Below are 15,197 nucleotides of genomic sequence, written 5' to 3' on the forward strand. Positions count from 1 at the left end.
ACTCTGCAGCACCGAATGAAAGAACTCCAGGTCCTCCTCAGCCAGGGTATCAAATTTGTAGAATTTAGCAAACGTGTTTGCCCCTGACCAAGTAGCTGCTCGGCAAAGTTGTAACGCCGAGACCCCTCGGGCAGCCGCCCAAGATGAGCCCACCTTCCTTGTGGAATGGGTTTTTACAGATTTTGGCTGTGGCAGGCCTGCCAGAGAATGTGCAAGCTGAATTGTACTACAAATCCAACGAGCAATAGTCTGCTTAGAAGCAGGAGCACCCAGCTTGTTGGGTGCATACAGGATAAACAGCGAGAAAAGGTCAGTATGGTGCCGCACAGGACCCTAAAGAATTTTTCTTTGTAATGGGCTCTTATGAAATTTGTACCTTGTAAACCAACAGTGCATATGCATGCGAAATGCCTGTATAGGTCTTTAAGGAGTTACTGTAGTTGGTGGTGCACCCAGAGTCAATAATACATGTCAATATTAGCAAAAGAAAAAGATAGACTCTGTGTTGGGGCACGCTTGAAAAAATAAGAATTTACTTACCGATAATTCTATTTCTCGGAGTCCGTAGTGGATGCTGGGGTTCCTGAAAGGACCATGGGGAATAGCGGCTCCGCAGGAGACAGGGCACAAAAAGTAAAGCTTTACGATCAGGTGGTGTGCACTGGCTCCTCCCCCTATGACCCTCCTCCAAGCCTCAGTTAGGTACTGTGCCCGGACGAGCGTACACAATAAGGAAGGATTTATGAATCCCGTGTAAGACTCATACCAGCCACACCAATCACACCGTACAACCTGTGATCTAAACCCAGTTAACAGTATGATAACAGCGGAGCCTCTGAAAAGATGGCTCACAACAATAATAACCCGATTTTTGTAACTATGTACAAGTAATGCAGATAATCCGCACTTGGGATGGGCGCCCAGCATCCACTACGGACTCCGAGAAATAGAATTATCGGTAAGTAAATTCTTATTTTCTCTATCGTCCTAGTGGATGCTGGGGTTCCTGAAAGGACCATGGGGATTATACCAAAGCTCCCAAACGGGCGGGAGAGTGCGGATGACTCTGCAGCACCGAATGAGAGAACTCCAGGTCCTCCTTAGCCAGGGTATCAAATTTGTAGAATTTTACAAACGTGTTCTCCCCCGACCACGTAGCCGCTCGGCAGAGTTGTAAGGCCGAGACCCCTCGGGCAGCCGCCCAAGAAGAACCCACCTTCCTTGTGGAGTGGGCTTTTACCTATTTTGGCTGTGGCAGGCCTGCCACAGAATGTGCAAGCTGAATCGTACTACAAATCCAGCGAGCAATAGTCTGCTTAGACGCAGGAGCGCCCAACTTGTTGGGAGCATATAGTATAAACAGCGAGTCAGATTTCCTGACTCCAGCTGTCCTTGAAATGTATATTTTTAAAGCTCTGACAACGTCCAACAACTTGGAGTCCTCCAAGTCGCTTGTAGCCGCAGGCACTACAATAGGTTGGTTCAGATGAAATGCTGACACCACCTTAGGGAGAAAATGCGGACGAGTCCGCAGTTCTGCCCTGTCCGAATGGAAAATCAGATATGGGCTTTTGTAAGATAAAGCTGCCAGTTCTGACACTCTCCTGGCCGAAGCCAGGGCTAGTAGCATGGTCACTTTCCATGTGAGATATTTCAAATCCACAGTTTTTAGTGGTTCAAACCAATGAGATTTGAGAAAGTCCAAAACAACATTGAGATCCCACGGTGCCACTGGAGGCACCACAGGGGGCTGTATATGCAGCACTCCCTTAACAAAAGTCTGGACTTCAGGAACTGAAGCCAATTCTTTTTGGAAGAAAATCGACAGGGCCGAAATTTGAACCTTAATAGATCCCAATTTGAGACCCATAGACAATCCTGATTGCAGGAAATGTAGGAATCGACCCAGTTGAAATTCCTCCGTCGGAGCACTCCGTCGGAGCACCACGCAACATATTTTCGCCAAATGCGGTGATAATGTTGCGCGGTTACTTCCTTCCTTGCTTTAATCAAAGTAGGAATGACTTCTTCCGGCATGCCTTTTTCCTTTAGGATCCGGCGTTCAACCGCCATGCCGTCAAACGCAGCCGCGGTAAGTCTTGAAACAGACAGGGACCCTGCTGAAGCAGGTCCCTTCTCAGAGGTAGAGGCCACGGATCCTCCGTGATCATCTCTTGAAGTTCCGGGTACCAAGTCCTTCTTGGCCAATCCGGAGCCACTAGTATCGTTCTTACGCCTCTTTGCCGTATAATTCTCAATACTTTTGGTATGAGAGGCAGAGGAGGAAACACATACACCGACTGGTACACCCAAGGCGTTACCAGCGCGTCCACAGCTATTGCCTGCGGATCTCTTGACCTGGCGCAATACCTGTCCAGTTTTTTGTTGAGGCGAGACGCCATCATGTCCACCATTGGTCTTTCCCACCGGGTTACCAGTATGTGGAAAACTTCTGGATGAAGTCCCCACTCTCCCGGGTGAAGGTCGTGTCTGCTGAGGAAGTCTGCTTCCCAGTTGTCCACTCCCGGGATGAACACTGCTGACAGTGCTATCACATGATTCTCTGCCCAGCGAAGAATCCTTGCAGCTTCTGCCATTGCACTCCTGCTTCTTGTGCCGCCCTGTCTGTTCACATGGGCGACTGCCGTGATGTTGTCCGACTGGATCAACACCGGTTTTCCTTGAAGCAGAGGTTCTGCCTGGCTTAGAGCATTGTAGATTGCTCTTAGTTCCAGAATGTTTATGTGAAGAGACGTTTCCAGGCTCGACCACACGCCCTGGAAGTTTCTTCCTTGTGTGACTGCTCCCCAGCCTCTCAGGCTGGCGTCCGTGGTCACCAGGATCCAATCCTGTATGCCGAATCTGCGGCCCTCCAATAGATGAGCACTCTGCAACCACCACAGAAGAGATACCCTTGTCCTTGGAGACAGGGTTATCCGCTGGTGCATCTGAAGATGCGACCCTGACCATTTGTCCAACAGATCCCTCTGGAAAATTCTTGCGTGGAATCTGCCAAATGGAATTGCTTCGTAAGAAGCCACCATTTTTCCCAGGACTCTTGTGCATTGATGTACAGACACCTTTCCTGGTTTTAGGAGGTTCCTGACAAGCTCGGATAACTCCTTGGCTTTTTCCTCCGGGAGAAAAACCTTTTTCTGAACCGTGTCCAGAATCATCCCTAGGAACAGCAGACGTGTTGTCGGAATTAACTGGGATTTTGGAATATTCAGAATCCACCCGTGCTGTTTTAGCACTTCTTGAGACAGTGCTAATCCCATCTCTAGCTGTTCTCTGGACCTTGCCCTTATTAGGAGATCGTCCAAGTATGGGATAATTAATACGCCTTTTCTTCGAAGAAGAATCATCATCTCGGCCATTACCTTGGTAAAGACCCGAGGTGCCGTGGACAATCCGAACGGCAGCGTCTGAAACTGATAGTGACAGTTCTGTACGACGAACCTGAGGTACCCCTGGTGTGAGGGGTAAATTGGAACGTGGAGATACGCATCCTTGATGTCCAAGGATACCATAAAGTCCCCTTCTTCCAGGTTCGCTATCACTGCTCTGAGTGACTCCATCTTGAACTTGAACTTCTTTATGTACAGGTTCAAGGATTTCAGATTTAGAATAGGTCTTACCGAGCCATCCGGCTTCGGTACCACAAATAGAGTGGAATAATACCCCTTTCCTTGTTGTAAAAGGGGTACCTTGACTATCACCTGCTGAGAGTACAGCTTGTGAATGGCTTCCAAGACCGTCACCCTGTCGGAGGGGGACGTTGGTAAAGCAGACTTCAGGAAACGGCGAGGTGGATCCGTCTCTAGTTCCAACCTGTACCCCTGAGATATTATCTGCAGGATCCAGGGATCTACCTGCGAGTGAGCCCACTGCGCGCTGAAATTCTTGAGACGACCCCCCACCGCCCCCGAGTCCGCTTGAGAAGCCCCAGCGTCATGCTGAGGCTTTTGTAGAAGCGGGGGAGGGCTTCTGTTCCTGGGAAGGAGCTTGTCTCTTCCCCCTTCCTCTGCCTCGTGGCAGATATGAATATCCCTTTGCTCTCTTGTTTTTAAAGGAACGAAAGGGCTGCGGTTGAAAAGTCGGTGTCTTTTTCTGTTGGGGAGTGACTTGAGGTAAAAAGGTGGATTTCCCGGCTGTAGCCGTGGCCACCAAATCCGATAGACCGACACCAAATAACTCCTCCCCTTTATACGGCAAAACTTCCATATGCCGTTTTGAGTCCGCATCGCCTGACCACTGTCGCGTCCATAAACTTCTTCTGGCCGAAATGGACATAGCACTTACCCGTGATGCCAGTGTGCAGATATCCCTCTGTGCATCACGCATATAAAGAAATGCATCCTTTATTTGCTCTAAAGACAGTAAAACATTGTCCCTATCCAGGGTATCAATATTTTCAATCAGGGACTCTGACCAAGCTACCCCAGCACTGCACATCCAGGCTGTCGCTATAGCTGGTCGTAGTATAACACCTGTATGTGTGTATATACTTTTTTGGATATTTTCCATCCTCCTATCTGCTGGATCTTTAAGTGCGGCCGTCTCAGGAGAGGGTAACGCCACTTGTTTTGATAAGCGTGTGAGCGCCTTGTCCACCCTAGGAGGTGTTTCCCAGCGCGCCCTAACCTCTGGCGGGAAAGGGTATAAAGCCAATAACTTCTTTGAAATTAGCATTTTTTTTATCGGGGGCAACCCACGCTTCATCACACACCTCATTTAATTCATCTGATTCAGGAAAAACTATAGGTAGTTTTTTCACACCCCACATGATACCCTGTTTTGTGGTACCTGTAGTATCAGCAATATGTAACGCCTCCTTCATTGCCAAAATCATATAACGTGTGGCCCTACTGGAAAATACGGTTGATTCGTCACCGTCGCCACTGGAATCAGTGCCTGTGTCTGGGTCTGTGTCGACCGACTGAGGCAAAGGGCGTTTTACAGCCCCTGACGGTGTTTGAGGCGCCTGGACAGGCACTAATTGATTGTCCGGCCGTCTCATGTCGTCAAACGACTGCTTTAGCGTGTTGACACTATCCCGTAATTCCATAAATAAAGGCATCCATTCTGGTGTCGACCCCCTAGGAGGTGACATCCCCATATTTGGCAATTGCTCCGCCTCCACACCAATATCGTCCTCATACATGTCGACACACACGTACCGACACACAGCAGACACACAGGGAATGCTCTTAACGAAGACAGGACCCCACTAGCCCTTTGGGGAGACAGAGGGAGAGTTTGCCAGCACACACCAAAAGCGCTATATATGACAGGGATAGCCTTATAATAAGTGCTCCCTGTATAGCTGCTTTAATAATATAGTTTTGCCACAATTTTGCCCCCCCTCTCTTGTTTTACCCTGTTTCTGTAGTGCAGTGCAGGGGCGAGCCTGGGAGCCTTCCTGACCAGCGGAGCTGTGTGAGGAAAATGGCGCTGTGTGCTGAGGAGATAGGCCCCGCCCCTTTTTCGGCGGGCTCGTCTCCCGCTCTTTAGTGGATTCTGGCAGGGGTTAAATATCTCCATATAGCCCCCGGAGGCTATATGTGAGGTATTTTTAGCCAAAAAAGGTTTTCATTTGCCTCCCAGGGCGCCCCCCTCCCAGCGCCCTGCACCCTCAGTGACTGCCGTGTGAAGTGTGCTGAGAGGAAAATGGCGCACAGCTGCAGTGCTGTGCGCTACCTTAAGAAGACTGAGGAGTCTTCTGCCGCCGATTCTGGACCTCTTCTCGTTTCAGCATCTGCAAGGGGGCCGGCGGCGAGGCTCCGGTGACCATCCAGGCTGTACCTGTGATCGTCCCTCTGGAGCTAATGTCCAGTAGCCAAGAAGCCAATCCATCCTGCACGCAGGTGAGTTCACTTCTTCTCCCCTAAGTCCCTCGTTGCAGTGATCCTGTTGCCAGCAGGACTCACTGTAAAATAAAAAACCTAAGCTAAACTTTTCTAAGCAGCTCTTTAGGAGAGCCACCTAGATTGCACCCTTCTCGGCCGGGCACAAAAATCTAACTGAGGCTTGGAGGAGGGTCATAGGGGGAGGAGCCAGTGCACACCACCTGATCGTAAAGCTTTACTTTTTGTGCCCTGTCTCCTGCGGAGCTGCTATTCCCCATGGTCCTTTCAGGAACCCCAGCATCCACTAGGACGATAGAGAAACTAAAACTTAACTTTTAATTATAACATGATAAAATTTATGGTACACAGTTCAACACACATATAGTTTATAACATTTAAAGAGAAAAAAATAATAAATGATTCTCACTTTAAGAAGTAATAATTTTGGAGTAATAATTCTCCAAATGATATTATTTGTGGTGACAGTGACACCTGAGATGAAAATATTGAGAATTCTGTTTCTGCATAGGAGAAAATTCTTCCAATGCCTGTTATAGTGGTGTGTCCTGGTAACGATTAATCTGCTATTTCAAAATCACGAAATTTACGGATCAATAATAGTAATATGCCAAAGAACTCTAGATGAGTGTATGAACAGAGAGAAAATTCTATAAGAGGAAGGAAAATTAGAAATGAAAAGTGGTAATGGTCAAAGGTTGCTCCACCACCTCTACTTTTCACACGGATACAGAGATATTTATTACTGCTCCTAATATTCCCTGGAAGTCTCCCATCCAGGTACTGATCAGGCTAATCACTGCTTAGCTTCCAAGATCAGACGAGATTGGGCGTAGCCAGTGAGATATGGCAGTAATATCACATAGATTGTGAATGAGAGAATGTATGGTTATTGACATATACCAGTTAGAGTACTTCTGCTGTCCATTGATGCGTACAGTTATCCTGTTACTTTAAGCATTGCAGGGTAGTTATTTAACTGTCGTCAGGATGAGAGAGTACCGAACAAGTAAGATTCAGGAAACGTATAGGTTCAGAGCCCGTCTTCTGCTGTCAACTGTCATATAATTTAATACAGCGGACAGTGGATGAGAGAGGCGGGTTGTCTGTGCCTATTGAATAATGGTATGAAACTACACAGATATCTTAAGGTTTCTTGTAATAGTGCATATTCCCATTACATACTGTTAATCCTAATAGTGGTAGTCAAGGAGATTTACGCTATTAGCGATGCCCCTGAATTAATGCAGAGGAAATTCAAAGACAGTTATAAGTGATATCTCAAACCATACGTAATAGTATGAAATTTTGTCTCACTAACTGGAGTATGGGAGTGAGAGAGAAAAGAGATATCAGAATAATGTAAAATATCCTAACACTATGAGTAATAAGTAGCAGATTAGGCAAAGAAAATTAATAAACAATTAAGGACAAGACATTTTTTTGTCAAATATACGATACCAGGAGATGAGTGGGCTGAACCGTGCACTGTTCAGCACCACTAGTCACAGACGGCCGTTTCACCTGGAGGTGGCTTGTTCACTGTGTGAAGTGATAGTGGAAGAAAGTCTATTTAAGGCAAAAAGGAAGGGGTGGTCTTAAAATTTTGGGGGTGGTCTAAGGAGTTCAGACCAATCTCAGAAAAGAGGGAATTAGAATGCGTGATGTCACTAAGACATCCTGCATATCACTTCCGGTTTCAAAATCCGGAAGATGTTATTATAAATCTGCATGGAGCCATGTATATGGTTAAGTAGTGCTTATGATATGGCACTAGAGAGGATAGTATTTAAGATTAATTAATAGGGCCGAGATCGAAGTGTTGGCTCCATTGCCGATAGTTTAGCAGTCACTGGAGTTGTCAAGGACGCGTCCCTGGATACGGTAGCGTCATTTCCGGTCGAAAAGACCGGAAGTGGCGTAGATTACCGTTATATTAGGTTCGTGTAAGGCTAAAAAGAGAAGATCACATGGGGCTGAGGATAACTGGGGATGGGCCACTAATAAAGTGAGGGGGTATATATTAAATCAGATGGTGTGGTCATACTAGGAGTGAATACTCCGTGATCGGCGATGGCATAAGTGTACCGTCTTACAGGAAATGTTCAGTGGCGTCACTTCCTGTTTACATCTCTGCATTCATAGTCTGCAGACTTGTGTGGGCATATATCGGGACATGGACACATCATAACTTCCGGTTTAAAAGGCCGGAAGTAGTGAAACACTGTAAACTTTAATTTTATGTATGGCTGATTAAATGGTAGTTATAGACTGGGGATAGCTAATAAGGCCCGCGGAATACTGGAGGAATGTAAAATTTCGTGTTTTGATGTTCCTATTGGTGGGACCATGTACGAGGTAAAGACTCCGTGACCGGAAGTGGCGTCGGAGCGCATTAGTACAGAAAAAAGTTTAATTATAACACTTCCTGTTCTAAAAGGACAGGAAGGGCTGTGTGTAACCATAATTGTGGACAAGAAAAATATAACAAGTAGTATATAAATAATGTTTATGTTATATTGGTTGCTGAGCAACCATGAGGTAGATGAATTAAAAGGGATGTAGAATAGAGAGTTTGTGTTTATAATTTAAGTATATAGATTGTTAGTTGAGTGGCGTCTCTTCTTATTAATATATCTACATTAATAGTATACGGACTACTGTGGGTATCTGTCGGGACATGGACATATGACTTCCGGTTTAAAAGGCCGGAAGTAGTGAGGTCTGTCTCCTTTAATTTTATGTGCAGCTGATTAGAAGGTAATAATAAACTAGGGATGGCTGTTAAGGCCTGCGGAATACTGGAGGATTATGAAAATACATATTTTGATGTCCCTATTAATGGGACCGTATACAAGGTAAAGGCTCCGTGACCGGAAGTGGCGTCGGAGCGCAAAGAGAAAAGCATGGAATTAACTACAAGATTACGTGAACGTGGCTACAGTCATAGGTCTATCAAAAAAGCCAAATGGCACACCAGCCAGACACCAAGGGACAAGTTGATCTTTCCACAGACGAAAACTCACAGATCACGGGAACAAGATAACAAGCTCAGATTCGTGGGCACCTTTTGTAGAGAGTGGAAGGAGATACAAGAATCCATTAACAGACACTGGCCAGTCTTACTTCTAGACAAAGACCTAGCAGAAACAATAGGACAAAAACCCTCCATGAGTTGGAGAAGGTCCAAAAATCTCAAAGACAAACTCACCAGTAGCCATTTCACTAAAAACCCCAAAAAACAGCCAACCATCAAGGGCTCCTTCCCATGTGGAAATTGCAAAGCATGTCCACACATGGTTAAAAAAATCTTCCATTATTGATCGCTATGGAGAAGAGAAATCAATTAACCAATTCATCAACTGCAATGCAGTTGGAGTTGTATACTGCATATCATGTAGTTGTGACATGAAATATGTGGGCATTACCACAAGAGCCCTAAAACAACGTATCCTGGAACACGTAGGCTCTGTAAGAAATGCATCATCTGATTATAAAAAAATGAAAAAAATTAACATCAGTGGCGCGCCACTTCTTTAATCATCATCAGGGCAACCCTAAAGAACTCAAAGCCTTTGGTCTGGAAAGAATCAACTTAGGAATACGCGGAGGAGATTTGATGCAGGAATTGCTTAAACATGAATCTGAATGGACCTTCAAACTTAACTGTCTTGCGCCTCAAGGCATGAACGAACACATAAATTATGGAGTTTTTATCTGATGTTCCATAAGATACCTATACTAATGCTCCCCAATCCAACCTTTTCCCTTCCAATAAATTTCTTTTATCTGGTCTCATCCAATCCACCTCTTCACTTAATATTTTTCACTTAGTCTCTCAGATTTACACCAACCCACACACGTATATAAATGCCTATCTGTCCCTATCTAACCACCTCCTCATTCAATAATCCCACTTACTCCTTCACATTTACACTTATTCACACTCATAAGACATTTCCTACACACCCTTACTTTGACTCACTCATTTATTCACATGCAAACCCATCACCACACACTCCTATTGCACCTACTTGGCACCTAATTCTACTCCCATTACAGTCACTCACAATTCACCCAAACTTACTTATTATCATACAACCTTCTCTGCTTCACTATAGAAACTGTATTTAATTTTAATTTCCTCTTTTTCTCTTTTCTCAATAAACCCATTTGCAACTTTGCTGAATATAATATCCCCATACGTTTCTACTAGATTATTATTCCAAATGAGCTAAAAATTATCATATAATTATTATTATTGGTCATTATTCAACCTTTTTTATCATTATTACATAATTATCATCATTCATCAATATTCATAATTTTTCTTAATTTTTGTTTTTCCCCTTTTAATAAATCTTTATCCCCCTTCTCTTCCTTATTCCCAACTAGCAATCCGTATACAAAAATTATAAAGGCAAACTCCTAATTCTACATTCTTTTATTTCATTTACCCTATGGTTGCTCAGCAACCAACATAACATAAACATTATTGATAGATCACCTTTTACAATTTTGGTTTTGTTTTTGTTTTTATTTGGTTTTTGTTTTTGTCCACAATTATGGTTACACACAGCCCTTCCTGTCCTTTTAGAACAGGAAATTATGTAGCTAAGCTGTTTTCTGCACTTTGCGCTCCGACGCCACTTCCGGTCACGGAGCCTTTACCTTGTATACGGTCCCATTAATAGGGACATCAAAATATGTATTTTCATAATCCTCCAGTATTCCGCAGGCCTTAACAGCCATCCCTAGTTTATTATTACCTTCTAATCTGCGGCACATAAAATTAAAGGAGACAGACCTCACTACTTCCGGCCTTTTAAACCGGAAGTCATATGTCCATGTCCCGACAGATACCCACAGTAGTCCGTATACTATTAATGTAGATATATTAATAAGAAGAGACGCCACTCAACTAACAATCTATATACTTAAATTATAAACACAAACTCTCTATTCTACATCCCTTTTAATTCATCTACCTCATGGTTGCTCAGCAACCAATATAACATAAACATTATTTATATACTACTTGTTATATTTTTCTTGTCCACAATTATGGTTACACACAGCCCTTCCTGTCCTTTTAGAACAGGAAGTGTTATAATTAAACTTTTTTCTGTACTAATGCGCTCCGACGCCACTTCCGGTCACGGAGTCTTTACCTCGTACATGGTCCCACCAATAGGAACATCAAAACACGAAATTTTACATTCCTCCAGTATTCCGCGGGCCTTATTAGCTATCCCCAGTCTATAACTACCATTTAATCAGCCATACATAAAATTAAAGTTTACAGTGTTTCACTACTTCCGGCCTTTTAAACCGGAAGTTATGTGTCCATGTCCCGATATATGCCCACACAAGTCTGCAGACTATGAATGCAGAGATGTAAACAGGAAGTGACGCCACTGAACATTTCCTGTAAGACGGTACACTTATGCCATCGCCGATCACGGAGTATTCACTCCTAGTATGACCACACCATCTGATTTAATATATACCCCCTCACTTTATTAGTGGCCCATCCCCAGTTATCCTCAGCCCCATGTGATCTTCTCTTTTTAGCCTTACACGAACCTAATATAACGGTAATCTACGCCACTTCCGGTCTTTCCGACCGGAAATGACGCTACCGTATCCAGGGACGCGTCCTTGACAACTCCAGTGACTGCTAAACTATCGGCAATGGAGCCAACACTTCGATCTCGGCCCTATTAATTAATCTTAAATACTATCCTCTCTAGTGCCATATCATAAGCACTACTTAACCATATACATGGCTCCATGCAGATTTAGAATAACATCTTCCGGATTTTGAAACCGGAAGTGATATGCAGGATGTCTTAGTGACATCACGCATTCTAATTCCCTCTTTTCTGAGATTGGTCTGAACTCCTTAGACCACCCCCAAAATTTTTAGACCACCCCTTCCTTTTTGCCTTAAATAGACTTTCTTCCACTATCACTTCACACAGTGAACAAGCCACCTCCAGGTGAAACGGCCGTCTGTGACTAGTGGTGCTGAACAGTGCACGGTTCAGCCCACTCATCTTCTGGTATCGTATATTTGACAAAAAAATGTCTTGTCCTTAATTGTTTATTAATTTTCTTTGCCTAATCTGCTACTTATTACTCATAGTGTTAGGATATTTTACATTATTCTGATATCTCTTTTCTCTCTCACTCCCATACTCCAGTTAGTGAGACAAAATTTCATACTATTACGTATGGTTTGAGATATCACTTATAACTGTCTTTGAATTTCCTCTGCATTAATTCAGGGGCATCGCTAATAGCGTAAATCTCCTTGACTACCACTATTAGGATTAACAGTATGTAATGGGAATATGCACTATTACAAGAAACCTTAAGATATTTGTGTAGTTTCATACCATTATTCAATAGGCACAGACAACCCGCCTCTCTCATCCACTGTCCGCTGTATTAAATTATATGACAGTTGACAGCAGAAGACGGGCTCTGAACCTATACGTTTCCTGAATCTTACTTGTTCGGTACTCTCTCATCCTGACGACAGTTAAATAACTACCCTGCAATGCTTAAAGTAACAGGATAACTGTACGCATCAATGGACAGCAGAAGTACTCTAACTGGTATATGTCAATAACCATACATTCTCTCATTCACAATCTATGTGATATTACTGCCATATCTCACTGGCTACGCCCAATCTCGTCTGATCTTGGAAGCTAAGCAGTGATTAGCCTGATCAGTACCTGGATGGGAGACTTCCAGGGAATATTAGGAGCAGTAATAAATATCTCTGTATCCGTGTGAAAAGTAGAGGTGGTGGAGCAACCTTTGACCATTACCACTTTTCATTTCTAATTTTCCTTCCTCTTATAGAATTTTCTCTTTGTTCATACACTCATCTAGAGTTCTTTGGCATATTACTATTATTGATCCGTAAATTTTGTGATTTTGAAATAGCAGATTAATCGTTACCAGGACACACCACTATAACAGGCATTGGAAGAATTTTCTCCTATGCAGAAACAGAATTCTCAATATTTTCATCTCAGGTGTCACTGTCACCACAAATAATAATATCATTTGGAGAATTATTACTCCAAAATTATTACTTCTTAAAGTGAGAATCATTTATTATTTTTTTCTCTTTAAATGTTATAAACTATATGTGTTGAACTGTGTACCATAAATTTTATCATGTAATAATTAAAAGTTAAGTTTTAGTTTTTCAAGCGTGCCCCAACACAGAGTCTCTCTTTTTCTTTTGCTAATATTGACAGGATAAACAGCGAGTCAGATTTCGTGACTCCAGCCGTCCTGGAAACATATTTTCAAGGCCCTGACTACGTCCAACAACTTGGAGTCCTCCAAGTCACTAGTAGCCGCAGGTACCACAATAGGTTGGTTCAGATGAAACACTGAGACCACCTTAGGGAGAAAATGAGGACGAGTCCTCAATTCCGCCCTGTCTGAATGGAAGATCAGATAAGGGCTTTTACAGGATAAAGCCCGCCAATTCTGACACGCGCCTGGCCGAGGCCAGGGCCAACAACATGACCACTTTCCATGTGAGATATTTTAACTCCACAGATTCAAGTGGTTCAAACCAATGTGACTTTAGGAACCCCAAAACTACATTGAGATCCCAAGGTGCCACTGGAGGCACAAAAGGAGGCTGTATATGCAGTACCCCTTTTACAAACGTCTGAACTTCAGGTAGTGAAGCTAGTTCTTTCTGGAAGAAAATTGACAGGGCCGAAATTTGAACCTTAATGGACCCCAATTTTAGGCCCATAGACACTCCTGTTTACAGGAAATGCAGGAATCGACCTAGTTGAAATTCCTCCATCGGGGCCTTACTGGCCTCGCACCACGCAACATATTTTCGCCAAATGCGGTGATAATGCTTTGCGGTTACATCCTTCCTGGCTTGATCAGGGTAGGGATGACTTCATCCGGAATGCCTTTTTCCTTCAGGATCCGGCGTTCAACCGCCCTGCCGTCAAACGCAGCCGCGGTAAGTCTTGGAATAGACAGGGTCCTTGCTGGAGCAGGTCCCTTCTTAGAGGTAGAGGCCACGGGTCCTCCGTGAGCATCTCTTGAAGTTCCGGGTACCAAGTCCTTCTTGGCCAATCCGGAGCCACAAGTATAGTTCTTACTCCCCTCCGTCTTATAATTCTCAGTACTTTTGGTATGAGAGGAAGAGGAGGGAACACATACACTGACTGGTACACCCACGGTGTTACCAGAGCGTCCACAGCTATTGCCTGAGGGTCCCTTGACCTGGCGCAATACCTGTCCAATTTTTTGTTTAGGCGGGACGCCATCATGTCCACCTTTGGTTTTTCCCAATGGTTTACAATCATGTGGAAGACTTCTGGGTGAAGTCCCCACTCTCCCGGGTGGAGGTCGTGCCTGCTGAGGAAGTCTGCTTCCCAGTTGTCCACTCCCGGAATGAACACTGCTGACAATGCTATCACATGATTTTCCGCCCTGCGAAAAATCCTTGCAGCTTCTGCCATTGCCCTCCTGCTTCTTGTGCCGCCCTGTCTGTTTACGTGGGCGACTGCCGTGATGTTGTCCGACTGGATCAGCACCGGCTGACCTTGAAGCAGAGGTCTTGCTTGGCTTAGGGCATTGTAAATGGCCCTTAGCTCCAAAATATTTATGTGAAGTGATGTCTCCAGGCTTGACCACAAGCCCTGGAAATTTCTTCCCTGTGTGACTGCTCCCCAGCCTCGCATCCGTGGTCACCAGGACCCAGTCCTGAATGCCGAGTCTGCGGCCCTCTAGAAGATGAGCACTCTGCAACCACCACAGGAGAGACACCCTTGTCTTTGGTGACAGGGTTATCCGCTGATGCATCTGAAGATGCGATCCGGACCATTTGTCCAGCAGGTCCCACTGGAAAGTTCTTGCGTGGAATCTGCCGAATGGAATTGCTTCGTAGGAAACCACCATTTTTCCCAGGACCCTTGTGCACTGATGCACTGACACTTGGCCTGGTTTTAGGAGGTTTCTGACTAGTTCGGATAACTCCCTGGCTTTCTCCTCCGGGAGAAAACACCTTTTTCTGGACTGTGTCCAGGATCATCCCTAGGAATAGAAGGCGTGTCGTCGGGATCAGCTGCGATTTTGGAATATTGAGAATCCAACCGTGCTGCCACAGCACTATCTGAGATAGTGCTACCCCGACTTCCAACTGTTCCCTGGATCTTGCCCTTATCAGGAGATCGTCCAAGTAAGGGATAACTAAAACTCCCTTCTTTCGAAGGAGTATCATCATTTCGGCCATTACCTTGGTAAAGACCCGGGGTGCCGTGGACAATC

At 44.5% G+C, this 15,197-nt stretch overlaps 1 protein-coding gene and 2 pseudogenes across 2 annotated transcripts in view; 1 reads left to right on the forward strand and 2 right to left on the reverse strand.

Annotated features, from left to right (window-relative positions):
- Positions 1-15,197, reverse strand: part of UBA5 (ubiquitin like modifier activating enzyme 5) — a 96,013-nt gene that overhangs the window by 68,726 nt on the left and 12,090 nt on the right. The window lies entirely within an intron of this gene.
- On the reverse strand, positions 6,607-6,725 carry LOC134931521 (5S ribosomal RNA; annotated as a pseudogene).
- Positions 12,536-12,654, forward strand: LOC134931523 (5S ribosomal RNA; annotated as a pseudogene).

The sequence above is a fragment of the Pseudophryne corroboree genome, chromosome 5, assembly GCF_028390025.1.
Source record: "Pseudophryne corroboree isolate aPseCor3 chromosome 5, aPseCor3.hap2, whole genome shotgun sequence".
Taxonomy (NCBI): Eukaryota; Metazoa; Chordata; class Amphibia; order Anura; family Myobatrachidae; genus Pseudophryne; species Pseudophryne corroboree.